This window comes from Haliotis rufescens, unplaced genomic scaffold, assembly GCF_023055435.1.
Source record: "Haliotis rufescens isolate VD_foot unplaced genomic scaffold, xgHalRufe1.0.p SCAF_15, whole genome shotgun sequence".
Classification (NCBI taxonomy): Eukaryota; Metazoa; Mollusca; class Gastropoda; order Lepetellida; family Haliotidae; genus Haliotis; species Haliotis rufescens.
This window is the reverse complement of record NW_025963835.1, coordinates 11,807,968-11,820,394: the sequence shown is the minus strand read 5'-3', so window position 1 is coordinate 11,820,394 and position 12,427 is coordinate 11,807,968. Positions and strand designations below refer to the sequence as shown.

The 12,427-nt window shown below is 42.3% G+C and overlaps 22 non-coding genes across 22 annotated transcripts; all 22 read right to left on the bottom strand.

Annotated features, from left to right (window-relative positions):
* Nucleotides 1-547: 547 nt before the first annotated feature.
* Trnah-gug lies at nucleotides 548-619 on the bottom strand. The gene has a single exon. It is a non-coding gene; the product is annotated as a tRNA-His (tRNA).
* Nucleotides 620-928: 309 nt separating this feature from the next.
* Nucleotides 929-1,000, bottom strand: Trnah-gug. The gene has a single exon. It is a non-coding gene; the product is annotated as a tRNA-His (tRNA).
* Nucleotides 1,001-1,555: 555 nt separating this feature from the next.
* Nucleotides 1,556-1,627, bottom strand: Trnah-gug. The gene has a single exon. It is a non-coding gene; the product is annotated as a tRNA-His (tRNA).
* A 309-nt stretch (nucleotides 1,628-1,936) lies between these two features.
* Trnah-gug lies at nucleotides 1,937-2,008 on the bottom strand. The gene has a single exon. It is a non-coding gene; the product is annotated as a tRNA-His (tRNA).
* Nucleotides 2,009-2,569: 561 nt separating this feature from the next.
* On the bottom strand, nucleotides 2,570-2,641 carry Trnah-gug. Its single transcript has one exon. It is a non-coding gene; the product is annotated as a tRNA-His (tRNA).
* Nucleotides 2,642-2,950: 309 nt separating this feature from the next.
* On the bottom strand, nucleotides 2,951-3,022 carry Trnah-gug. Its single transcript has one exon. It is a non-coding gene; the product is annotated as a tRNA-His (tRNA).
* A 942-nt stretch (nucleotides 3,023-3,964) lies between these two features.
* On the bottom strand, nucleotides 3,965-4,036 carry Trnah-gug. The gene has a single exon. It is a non-coding gene; the product is annotated as a tRNA-His (tRNA).
* Nucleotides 4,037-4,593: 557 nt separating this feature from the next.
* On the bottom strand, nucleotides 4,594-4,665 carry Trnah-gug. Its single transcript has one exon. It is a non-coding gene; the product is annotated as a tRNA-His (tRNA).
* A 309-nt stretch (nucleotides 4,666-4,974) lies between these two features.
* Trnah-gug lies at nucleotides 4,975-5,046 on the bottom strand. Its single transcript has one exon. It is a non-coding gene; the product is annotated as a tRNA-His (tRNA).
* Nucleotides 5,047-5,609: 563 nt separating this feature from the next.
* Nucleotides 5,610-5,681, bottom strand: Trnah-gug. Its single transcript has one exon. It is a non-coding gene; the product is annotated as a tRNA-His (tRNA).
* Nucleotides 5,682-5,990: 309 nt separating this feature from the next.
* On the bottom strand, nucleotides 5,991-6,062 carry Trnah-gug. Its single transcript has one exon. It is a non-coding gene; the product is annotated as a tRNA-His (tRNA).
* A 563-nt stretch (nucleotides 6,063-6,625) lies between these two features.
* Trnah-gug lies at nucleotides 6,626-6,697 on the bottom strand. The gene has a single exon. It is a non-coding gene; the product is annotated as a tRNA-His (tRNA).
* A 563-nt stretch (nucleotides 6,698-7,260) lies between these two features.
* Nucleotides 7,261-7,332, bottom strand: Trnah-gug. Its single transcript has one exon. It is a non-coding gene; the product is annotated as a tRNA-His (tRNA).
* Nucleotides 7,333-7,641: 309 nt separating this feature from the next.
* On the bottom strand, nucleotides 7,642-7,713 carry Trnah-gug. The gene has a single exon. It is a non-coding gene; the product is annotated as a tRNA-His (tRNA).
* A 563-nt stretch (nucleotides 7,714-8,276) lies between these two features.
* Trnah-gug lies at nucleotides 8,277-8,348 on the bottom strand. Its single transcript has one exon. It is a non-coding gene; the product is annotated as a tRNA-His (tRNA).
* A 309-nt stretch (nucleotides 8,349-8,657) lies between these two features.
* On the bottom strand, nucleotides 8,658-8,729 carry Trnah-gug. The gene has a single exon. It is a non-coding gene; the product is annotated as a tRNA-His (tRNA).
* Nucleotides 8,730-9,671: 942 nt separating this feature from the next.
* Nucleotides 9,672-9,743, bottom strand: Trnah-gug. The gene has a single exon. It is a non-coding gene; the product is annotated as a tRNA-His (tRNA).
* A 561-nt stretch (nucleotides 9,744-10,304) lies between these two features.
* On the bottom strand, nucleotides 10,305-10,376 carry Trnah-gug. The gene has a single exon. It is a non-coding gene; the product is annotated as a tRNA-His (tRNA).
* Nucleotides 10,377-10,685: 309 nt separating this feature from the next.
* On the bottom strand, nucleotides 10,686-10,757 carry Trnah-gug. The gene has a single exon. It is a non-coding gene; the product is annotated as a tRNA-His (tRNA).
* Nucleotides 10,758-11,318: 561 nt separating this feature from the next.
* Trnah-gug lies at nucleotides 11,319-11,390 on the bottom strand. Its single transcript has one exon. It is a non-coding gene; the product is annotated as a tRNA-His (tRNA).
* A 309-nt stretch (nucleotides 11,391-11,699) lies between these two features.
* Trnah-gug lies at nucleotides 11,700-11,771 on the bottom strand. The gene has a single exon. It is a non-coding gene; the product is annotated as a tRNA-His (tRNA).
* A 561-nt stretch (nucleotides 11,772-12,332) lies between these two features.
* On the bottom strand, nucleotides 12,333-12,404 carry Trnah-gug. The gene has a single exon. It is a non-coding gene; the product is annotated as a tRNA-His (tRNA).
* Between the last annotated feature and the right edge of the window lie 23 nt (nucleotides 12,405-12,427).

The window sequence follows — 12,427 nt, the reverse complement described above, 5'->3', positions numbered from 1 at the left end:
ATGGCCAGCGATTTATACACATTTTCAGCTTTTCCTTGTTACAATTATAGTCTATAAACACATCGCTTTGTCACAGTATAACGTTGATGACGCCCTCTAAAAACAGCAGGAAGTCCCGAACAAGTCAATGAGCAGAGAGTTTCCGTCATCTGCTTATTACACTACAAATGTACATGATGATAGGAGTAACTTACAGTCACAGTATTCACGACACGAAGGTAGCAAAAATACAACAGAGAGTTCTTAGCCATAGAAAATGGACAAGGAAAATATGCCTACTTTTGATGGAAGCAATCAGAAGGAGTGTAACGCCTCAGATAGCTACGTTAGCTACACAATGGACATAAGGCATTCTAAAAGTAGGTGCCTCTCTAACTATCGTCGTACCTGAATGGTTACAGACAATGTCTTCATTTCCCACTGAATTTGTGTTCAACTGAGACGCGTGAAACTCGGCCAAAAGTTGCGCATCTGGTTGGTTGGACACTGGAAAGCTTCCTGGCTCGGAAAATGCAGAGAAACCTATCCTTCAAAAGCTCGGGCAACATGCCGTGACCCGGATTCGAACCTGGGTTCTTGCGGCCACAACGCAAAGTCCTAACCACTAGACGATCACGGCCACTTGTCACCCTGTTATCAGCAAGGCATATTAGCTCAAGACATTCTTGGTTCTGTAATGGCTTGAACTTGATTTCTTTTCACTGTCTTCACAAAATGCAGGGGTAAATTACGTCTTTCCTAAAGGCAACTAAAATATACGTAAATCAGGAGTCTATTTCCAAATTTAATTTACTCAATTAAAAGGTTTGGAATAGTTTCAAGTCAAATGGTTCTATGCATTGCTTTGAACTGGGCCGACCTGTAAAAGTAAACGTGTGTGCTTTAATGGAATATTGAAATATTAATGATATCCCCAAAAAGGTGTAGATGCCGAGACCAGGATTCGAACCTGGGTTCTTGCGGCCACAACGCAAAGTCCTAACCACTAGACGATCACGGCTGTTCTACAACCTGAAATGGCCAGCGATTTATACACATTTTCAGCTTTTCCTTGTTACAATTATAGTCTATAAACACATCGCTTTGTCACAGTATAACGTTGATGACGCCCTCTAAAAACAGCAGGAAGTCCCGAACAAGTCAATGAGCAGAGAGTTTCCGTCATCTGCTTATTACACTACATGATGATAGGAGTAACTTACAGTCACAGTATTCACGACACGAAGGTAGCAAATACAACAGAGAGTTATTTGCCATAGAAGATGGACAAGGAAAATATGCCTACTTTTGATGGAAGCAATCAGAAGGAGTGTAACGCCTCAGATAGCTACGTTAGCTACACAATGGACATAAGGCATTCTAAAAGTAGGTGCCTCTCTATAACTATCGTCGTACCTGGATGGTTACAGACAATGTCTTCATTTCCCACTGAATTTGTGTTCAACTGAGACGCGTGAAACTCGGCCAAAAGTTGCGCATCCGGTTGGTTGGCCACTGGAAAGCTTCCTGGCTCGGAAAATGCAGAGAAACCTATCCTTCAAAAGCTCGGGCAACATGCCGTGACCCGGATTCGAACCTGGGTTCTTGCGGCCACAACGCAAAGTCCTAACCACTAGACGATCACGGCCACTTGTCACCCTGTTATCAGCAAGGCATATTAGCTCAAGACATTCTTGGTTCTGTAATGGCTTGAACTTGATTTCTTTTCACTGTCTTCACAAAATGCAGGGGTAAATTACGTCTTTCCTAAAGGCAACTAAAATATACGTAAATCAGGAGTCTATTTCCAAATTTAATTTACTCAATTAAAAGGTTTGGAATAGTTTCAAGTCAAATGGTTCTATGCATTGCTTTGAACTGGGCCGACCTGTAAAAGTAAACGTGTGTGCTTTAATGGAATATTGAAATATTAATGATATCCCCAAAAAGGTGTAGATGCCGAGACCAGGATTCGAACCTGGGTTCTTGCGGCCACAACGCAAAGTCCTAACCACTAGACGATCACGGCTGTTCTACAACCTGAAATGGCCAGCGATTTATACACATTTTCAGCTTTTCCTTGTTACAATTATAGTCTATAAACACATCGCTTTGTCACAGTATAACGTTGATGACGCCCTCTAAAAACAGCAGGAAGTCCCGAACAAGTCAATGAGCAGAGAGTTTCCGTCATCTGCTTATTACACTACAAATGTACATGATGATAGGAGTAACTTACAGTCACAGTATTCACGACACGAAGGTAGCAAATACAACAGAGAGTTATTTGCCATAGAAGATGGACAAGGAAAATATGCCTACTTTTGATGGAAGCAATCAGAAGGAGTGTAACGCCTCAGATAGCTACGTTAGCTACACAATGGACATAAGGCATTCTAAAAGTAGGTGCCTCTCTAACTATCGTCGTACCTGAATGGTTACAGACAATGTCTTCATTTCCCACTGAATTTGTGTTCAACTGAGACGCGTGAAACTCGGCCAAAAGTTGCGCATCTGGTTGGTTGGACACTGGAAAGCTTCCTGGCTCGGAAAATGCAGAGAAACCTATCCTTCAAAAGCTCGGGCAACATGCCGTGACCCGGATTCGAACCTGGGTTCTTGCGGCCACAACGCAAAGTCCTAACCACTAGACGATCACGGCCACTTGTCACCCTGTTATCAGCAAGGCATATTAGCTCAAGACATTCTTGGTTCTGTAATGGCTTGAACTTGATTTCTTTTCACTGTCTTCACAAAATGCAGGGGTAAATTACGTCTTTCCTAAAGGCAACTAAAATATACGTAAATCAGGAGTCTATTTCCAAATTTAATTTACTCAATTAAAAGGTTTGGAATAGTTTCAAGTCAAATGGTTCTATGCATTGCTTTGAACTGGGCCGACCTGTAAAAGTAAACGTGTGTGCTTTAATGGAATATTGAAATATTAATGATATCCCCAAAAAGGTGTAGATGCCGAGACCAGGATTCGAACCTGGGTTCTTGCGGCCACAACGCAAAGTCCTAACCACTAGACGATCACGGCTGTTCTACAACCTGAAATGGCCAGCGATTTATACACATTTTCAGCTTTTCCTTGTTACAATTATAGTCTATAAACACATCGCTTTGTCACAGTATAACGTTGATGACGCCCTCTAAAAACAGCAGGAAGTCCCGAACAAGTCAATGAGCAGAGAGTTTTCGTCATCTACTTATTACACTACAAATGTACATGATGATAGGAGTAACTTACAGTCACAGTATTCACGACACGAAGGTAGCAAATACAACAGAGAGTTATTTGCCATAGAAGATGGACAAGGAAAATATGCCTACTTTTGATGGAAGCAATCAGAAGGAGTGTAACGCCTCAGATAGCTACGTTAGCTACACAATGGACATAAGGCATTCTAAAAGTAGGTGCCTCTCTAACTATCGTCGTACCTGGATGGTTACAGACAATGTCTTCATTTCCCACTGAATTTGTGTTCAACTGAGGCGCGTGAAACTCGGCCAAAAGTTGCGCAACTGGTTGGTTGGCCACTGGAAAGCGTCCTGCCTCGGAAAATGCAGAGTAACACATCCTGCAAAAGCTCGGGCAACATGCTGTGACCCGGATTCGAACCGGGGTTCTTGCGGCCACAACGCAAAGTCCTAACCACTAGATGATCACGGCCACTTGTCACCCTGTTATCAGCATGGCATATTAGCTCAAGACATTCTTGGTTCTGTAATGGCTTGAACTTGATTTCTTTTCATTGTCTTCACAAAATGCAGGGGTAAATTACGTCTTTCCTAAAGGCAACTAAAATATACGTAAATCAGGAGTCTATTTCCAAATTTAATTTACTCAATTAAAAGGTTTGGAATAGTTTCAAGTCAAATGATTTTATGCATTGCTTTGAAATGGGCCGACCTGTAAAAGTAAACGTGTGTGCTTTAATGGAATATTGAAATATTAATGATATCCCCAAAAAGGTGTAGATGCCGAGACCAGGATTCGAACCTGGGTTCTTGCGGCCACAACGCAAAGTCCTAACCACTAGACGATCACGGCTGTTCTACAACCTGAAAACGATTTATACACATTTTCAGCTTTTCCTTGTTACAATTATAGTCTATAAACACATCGCTTTGTCACAGTATAACGTTGATGACGCCCTCTAAAAACAGCAGGAAGTCCCGAACAAGTCAATGAGCAGAGAGTTTTCGTCATCTACTTATTACACTACAAATGTACATGATGATAGGAGTAACTTACAGTCACAGTATTCACGACACGAAGGTAGCAAATACAACAGAGAGTTATTTGCCATAGAAGATGGACAAGGAAAATATGCCTACTTTTGATGGAAGCAATCAGAAGGAGTGTAACGCCTCAGATAGCTACGTTAGCTACACAATGGACATAAGGCATTCTAAAAGTAGGTGCCTCTCTATAACTATCGTCGTACCTGGATGGTTACAGACAATGTCTTCATTTCCCACTGAATTTGTGTTCAACTGAGACGCGTGAAACTCGGCCAAAAGTTGCGCATCTGGTTGGTTGGCCACTGGAAAGCTTCCTGGCTCGGAAAATGCAGAGAAACACATCCTGCAAAAGCTCGGGCAACATGCCGTGACCCGGATTCGAACCGGGGTTCTTGCGGCCACAACGCAAAGTCCTAACCACTAGACGATCACGGCCACTTGTCACCCTGTTATCAGCAAGGCATATTAGCTCAAGACATTCTTGGTTCTGTAATGGCTTGAACTTGATTTCTCTTCATTGTCTTCACAAAATACAGGGGTAAATTACGTCTTTCCTAAAGGCAACTAAAATATACGTAAATCAGGAGTCTATTTCCAAATTTAATTTACTCAATTAAAAGGTTTGGAATAGTTTCAAGTCAAATGGTTTTATGCATTGCTTTGAACTGGGCCGACCTGTAAAAGTAAACGTGTGTGCTTTAATGGAATATTGAAATATTAATGATATCCCCAAAAAGGTGTAGATGCCGAGACCAGGATTCGAACCTGGGTTCTTGCGGCCACAACGCAAAGTCCTAACCACTAGACGATCACGGCTGTTCTACAACCTGAAATGGCCAGCGATTTATACACATTTTCAGCTTTTCCTTGTTACAATTATAGTCTATAAACACATCGCTTTGTCACAGTATAACGTTGATGACGCCCTCTAAAAACAGCAGGAAGTCCCGAACAAGTCAATGAGCAGAGAGTTTCCGTCATCTGCTTATTACACTACAAATGTACATGATGATAGGAGTAACTTACAGTCACAGTATTCACGACACGAAGGTAGCAAAAATACAACAGAGAGTTCTTAGCCATAGAAAATGGACAAGGAAAATATGCCTACTTTTGATGGAAGCAATCAGAAGGAGTGTAACGCCTCAGATAGCTACGTTAGCTACACAATGGACATAAGGCATTCTAAAAGTAGGTGCCTCTCTAACTATCGTCGTACCTGAATGGTTACAGACAATGTCTTCATTTCCCACTGAATTTGTGTTCAACTGAGACGCGTGAAACTCGGCCAAAAGTTGCGCATCCGGTTGGTTGGCCACTGGAAAGCTTCCTGGCTCGGAAAATGCAGAGAAACCTATCCTTCAAAAGCTCGGGCAACATGCCGTGACCCGGATTCGAACCGGGGTTCTTGCGGCCACAACGCAAAGTCCTAACCACTAGACGATCACGGCCACTTGTCACCCTGTTATCAGCATGGCATATTAGCTCAAGACATTCTTGGTTCTGTAATGGCTTGAACTTGATTTCTTTTCACTGTCTTCACAAAATGCAGGGGTAAATTACGTCTTTCCTAAAGGCAACTAAAATATACGTAAATCAGGAGTCTATTTCCAAATTTAATTTACTCAATTAAAAGGTTTGGAATAGTTTCAAGTCAAATGGTTTTATGCATTGCTTTGAACTGGGCCGACCTGTAAAAGTAAACGTGTGTGCTTTAATGGAATATTGAAATATTAATGATATCCCCAAAAAGGTGTAGATGCCGAGACCAGGATTCGAACCTGGGTTCTTGCGGCCACAACGCAAAGTCCTAACCACTAGACGATCACGGCTGTTCTACAACCTGAAATGGCCAGCGATTTATACACATTTTCAGCTTTTCCTTGTTACAATTATAGTCTATAAACACATCGCTTTGTCACAGTATAACGTTGATGACGCCCTCTAAAAACAGCAGGAAGTCCCGAACAAGTCAATGAGCAGAGAGTTTCCGTCATCTGCTTATTACACTACAAATGTACATGATGATAGGAGTAACTTACAGTCACAGTATTCACGACACGAAGGTAGCAAAAATACAACAGAGAGTTCTTAGCCATAGAAAATGGACAAGGAAACTATGCCTACTTTTGATGGAAGCAATCAGAAGGAGTGTAACGCCTCAGATAGCTACGTTAGCTACACAATGGACATAAGGCATTCTAAAAGTAGGTGCCTCTCTAACTATCGTCGTACCTGAATGGTTACAGACAATGTCTTCATTTCCCACTGAATTTGTGTTCAACTGAGACGCGTGAAACTCGGCCAAAAGTTGCGCATCCGGTTGGTTGGCCACTGGAAAGCTTCCTGGCTCGGAAAATGCAGAGAAACCTATCCTTCAAAAGCTCGGGCAACATGCCGTGACCCGGATTCGAACCGGGGTTCTTGCGGCCACAACGCAAAGTCCTAACCACTAGACGATCACGGCTGTTCTACAACCTGAAATGGCCAGCGATTTATACACATTTTCAGCTTTTCCTTGTTACAATTATAGTCTATAAACACATCGCTTTGTCACAGTATAACGTTGATGACGCCCTCTAAAAACAGCAGGAAGTCCCGAACAAGTCAATGAGCAGAGAGTTTCCGTCATCTGCTTATTACACTACAAATGTACATGATGATAGGAGTAACTTACAGTCACAGTATTCACGACACGAAGGTAGCAAAAATACAACAGAGAGTTCTTAGCCATAGAAAATGGACAAGGAAACTATGCCTACTTTTGATGGAAGCAATCAGAAGGAGTGTAACGCCTCAGATAGCTACGTTAGCTACACAATGGACATAAGGCATTCTAAAAGTAGGTGCCTCTCTAACTATCGTCGTACCTGAATGGTTACAGACAATGTCTTCATTTCCCACTGAATTTGTGTTCAACTGAGACGCGTGAAACTCGGCCAAAAGTTGCGCATCCGGTTGGTTGGCCACTGGAAAGCTTCCTGGCTCGGAAAATGCAGAGAAACCTATCCTTCAAAAGCTCGGGCAACATGCCGTGACCCGGATTCGAACCGGGGTTCTTGCGGCCACAACGCAAAGTCCTAACCACTAGACGATCACGGCCACTTGTCACCCTGTTATCAGCATGGCATATTAGCTCAAGACATTCTTGGTTCTGTAATGGCTTGAACTTGATTTCTTTTCACTGTCTTCACAAAATGCAGGGGTAAATTACGTCTTTCCTAAAGGCAACTAAAATATACGTAAATCAGGAGTCTATTTCCAAATTTAATTTACTCAATTAAAAGGTTTGGAATAGTTTCAAGTCAAATGGTTTTATGCATTGCTTTGAACTGGGCCGACCTGTAAAAGTAAACGTGTGTGCTTTAATGGAATATTGAAATATTAATGATATCCCCAAAAAGGTGTAGATGCCGAGACCAGGATTCGAACCTGGGTTCTTGCGGCCACAACGCAAAGTCCTAACCACTAGACGATCACGGCTGTTCTACAACCTGAAATGGCCAGCGATTTATACACATTTTCAGCTTTTCCTTGTTACAATTATAGTCTATAAACACATCGCTTTGTCACAGTATAACGTTGATGACGCCCTCTAAAAACAGCAGGAAGTCCCGAACAAGTCAATGAGCAGAGAGTTTCCGTCATCTGCTTATTACACTACAAATGTACATGATGATAGGAGTAACTTACAGTCACAGTATTCACGACACGAAGGTAGCAAAAATACAACAGAGAGTTCTTAGCCATAGAAAATGGACAAGGAAAATATGCCTACTTTTGATGGAAGCAATCAGAAGGAGTGTAACGCCTCAGATAGCTACGTTAGCTACACAATGGACATAAGGCATTCTAAAAGTAGGTGCCTCTCTAACTATCGTCGTACCTGAATGGTTACAGACAATGTCTTCATTTCCCACTGAATTTGTGTTCAACTGAGACGCGTGAAACTCGGCCAAAAGTTGCGCATCTGGTTGGTTGGACACTGGAAAGCTTCCTGGCTCGGAAAATGCAGAGAAACCTATCCTTCAAAAGCTCGGGCAACATGCCGTGACCCGGATTCGAACCTGGGTTCTTGCGGCCACAACGCAAAGTCCTAACCACTAGACGATCACGGCCACTTGTCACCCTGTTATCAGCAAGGCATATTAGCTCAAGACATTCTTGGTTCTGTAATGGCTTGAACTTGATTTCTTTTCACTGTCTTCACAAAATGCAGGGGTAAATTACGTCTTTCCTAAAGGCAACTAAAATATACGTAAATCAGGAGTCTATTTCCAAATTTAATTTACTCAATTAAAAGGTTTGGAATAGTTTCAAGTCAAATGGTTCTATGCATTGCTTTGAACTGGGCCGACCTGTAAAAGTAAACGTGTGTGCTTTAATGGAATATTGAAATATTAATGATATCCCCAAAAAGGTGTAGATGCCGAGACCAGGATTCGAACCTGGGTTCTTGCGGCCACAACGCAAAGTCCTAACCACTAGACGATCACGGCTGTTCTACAACCTGAAATGGCCAGCGATTTATACACATTTTCAGCTTTTCCTTGTTACAATTATAGTCTATAAACACATCGCTTTGTCACAGTATAACGTTGATGACGCCCTCTAAAAACAGCAGGAAGTCCCGAACAAGTCAATGAGCAGAGAGTTTCCGTCATCTGCTTATTACACTACAAATGTACATGATGATAGGAGTAACTTACAGTCACAGTATTCACGACACGAAGGTAGCAAATACAACAGAGAGTTATTTGCCATAGAAGATGGACAAGGAAAATATGCCTACTTTTGATGGAAGCAATCAGAAGGAGTGTAACGCCTCAGATAGCTACGTTAGCTACACAATGGACATAAGGCATTCTAAAAGTAGGTGCCTCTCTAACTATCGTCGTACCTGAATGGTTACAGACAATGTCTTCATTTCCCACTGAATTTGTGTTCAACTGAGGCGCGTGAAACTCGGCCAAAAGTTGCGCAACTGGTTGGTTGGCCACTGGAAAGCGTCCTGCCTCGGAAAATGCAGAGTAACACATCCTGCAAAAGCTCGGGCAACATGCTGTGACCCGGATTCGAACCGGGGTTCTTGCGGCCACAACGCAAAGTCCTAACCACTAGATGATCACGGCCACTTGTCACCCTGTTATCAGCATGGCATATTAGCTCAAGACATTCTTGGTTCTGTAATGGCTTGAACTTGATTTCTTTTCATTGTCTTCACAAAATGCAGGGGTAAATTACGTCTTTCCTAAAGGCAACTAAAATATACGTAAATCAGGAGTCTATTTCCAAATTTAATTTACTCAATTAAAAGGTTTGGAATAGTTTCAAGTCAAATGATTTTATGCATTGCTTTGAAATGGGCCGACCTGTAAAAGTAAACGTGTGTGCTTTAATGGAATATTGAAATATTAATGATATCCCCAAAAAGGTGTAGATGCCGAGACCAGGATTCGAACCTGGGTTCTTGCGGCCACAACGCAAAGTCCTAACCACTAGACGATCACGGCTGTTCTACAACCTGAAATGGCCAGCGATTTATACACATTTTCAGCTTTTCCTTGTTACAATTATAGTCTATAAACACATCGCTTTGTCACAGTATAACGTTGATGACGCCCTCTAAAAACAGCAGGAAGTCCCGAACAAGTCAATGAGCAGAGAGTTTCCGTCATCTACTTATTACACTACAAATGTACATGATGATAGGAGTAACTTACAGTCACAGTATTCACGACACGAAGGTAGCAAATACAACAGAGAGTTATTTGCCATAGAAGATGGACAAGGAAAATATGCCTACTTTTGATGGAAGCAATCAGAAGGAGTGTAACGCCTCAGATAGCTACGTTAGCTACACAATGGACATAAGGCATTCTAAAAGTAGGTGCCTCTCTAACTATCGTCGTACCTGGATGGTTACAGACAATGTCTTCATTTCCCACTGAATTTGTGTTCAACTGAGGCGCGTGAAACTCGGCCAAAAGTTGCGCAACTGGTTGGTTGGCCACTGGAAAGCGTCCTGCCTCGGAAAATGCAGAGTAACACATCCTGCAAAAGCTCGGGCAACATGCCGTGACCCGGATTCGAACCGGGGTTCTTGCGGCCACAACGCAAAGTCCTAACCACTAGACGATCACGGCCACTTGTCACCCTGTTATCAGCATGGCATATTAGCTCAAGACATTCTTGGTTCTGTAATGGCTTGAACTTGATTTCTTTTCACTGTCTTCACAAAATGCAGGGGTAAATTACGTCTTTCCTAAAGGCAACTAAAATATACGTAAATCAGGAGTCTATTTCCAAATTTAATTTACTCAATTAAAAGGTTTGGAATAGTTTCAAGTCAAATGATTTTATGCATTGCTTTGAAATGGGCCGACCTGTAAAAGTAAACGTGTGTGCTTTAATGGAATATTGAAATATTAATGATATCCCCAAAAAGGTGTAGATGCCGAGACCAGGATTCGAACCTGGGTTCTTGCGGCCACAACGCAAAGTCCTAACCACTAGACGATCACGGCTGTTCTACAACCTGAAATGGCCAGCGATTTATACACATTTTCAGCTTTTCCTTGTTACAATTATAGTCTATAAACACATCGCTTTGTCACAGTATAACGTTGATGACGCCCTCTAAAAACAGCAGGAAGTCCCGAACAAGTCAATGAGCAGAGAGTTTCCGTCATCTACTTATTACACTACAAATGTACATGATGATAGGAGTAACTTACAGTCACAGTATTCACGACACGAAGGTAGCAAATACAACAGAGAGTTATTTGCCATAGAAGATGGACAAGGAAAATATGCCTACTTTTGATGGAAGCAATCAGAAGGAGTGTAACGCCTCAGATAGCTACGTTAGCTACACAATGGACATAAGGCATTCTAAAAGTAGGTGCCTCTCTAACTATCGTCGTACCTGGATGGTTACAGACAATGTCTTCATTTCCCACTGAATTTGTGTTCAACTGAGGCGCGTGAAACTCGGCCAAAAGTTGCGCAACTGGTTGGTTGGCCACTGGAAAGCGTCCTGCCTCGGAAAATGCAGAGTAACACATCCTGCAAAAGCTCGGGCAACATGCCGTGACCCGGATTCGAACCGGGGTTCTTGCGGCCACAACGCAAAGTCCTAACCACTAGACGATCACGGCCACTTGTCACCCTGTTATCAGCATGGCATATTAGCTCAAGACATTCTTGGTTCTGTAATGGCTTGAACTTGATTTCTTTTCATTGTCTTCACAAAATGCAGGGGTAAATTACGTCTTTCCTAAAGGCAACTAAAATATACGTAAATCAGGAGTCTATTTCCAAATTTAATTTACTCAATTAAAAGGTTTGGAATAGTTTCAAGTCAAATGATTTTATGCATTGCTTTGAAATGGGCCGACCTGTAAAAGTAAACGTGTGTGCTTTAATGGAATATTGAAATATTAATGATATCCCCAAAAAGGTGTAGATGCCGAGACCAGGATTCGAACCTGGGTTCTTGCGGCCACAACGCAAAGTCCTAACCACTAGACGATCACGGCTGTTCTACAACCTGAAATGGCCAGCGATTTATACACATTTTCAGCTTTTCCTTGTTACAATTATAGTCTATAAACACATCGCTTTGTCACAGTATAACGTTGATGACGCCCTCTAAAAACAGCAGGAAGTCCCGAACAAGTCAATGAGCAGAGAGTTTTCGTCATCTACTTATTACACTACAAATGTACATGATGATAGGAGTAACTTACAGTCACAGTATTCACGACACGAAGGTAGCAAATACAACAGAGAGTTATTTGCCATAGAAGATGGACAAGGAAAATATGCCTACTTTTGATGGAAGCAATCAGAAGGAGTGTAACGCCTCAGATAGCTACGTTAGCTACACAATGGACATAAGGCATTCTAAAAGTAGGTGCCTCTCTAACTATCGTCGTACCTGGATGGTTACAGACAATGTCTTCATTTCCCACTGAATTTGTGTTCAACTGAGGCGCGTGAAACTCGGCCAAAAGTTGCGCAACTGGTTGGTTGGCCACTGGAAAGCGTCCTGCCTCGGAAAAAGCAGAGAAACACATCCTGCAAAATCTCGGGCAACATGCCGTGACCCGGATTCGAACCGGGGTTCTTGCGGCCACAACGCAAAGTCCTAACCACTAGACGATCACGGCCACTTGTCACCCTGTTATCAGCA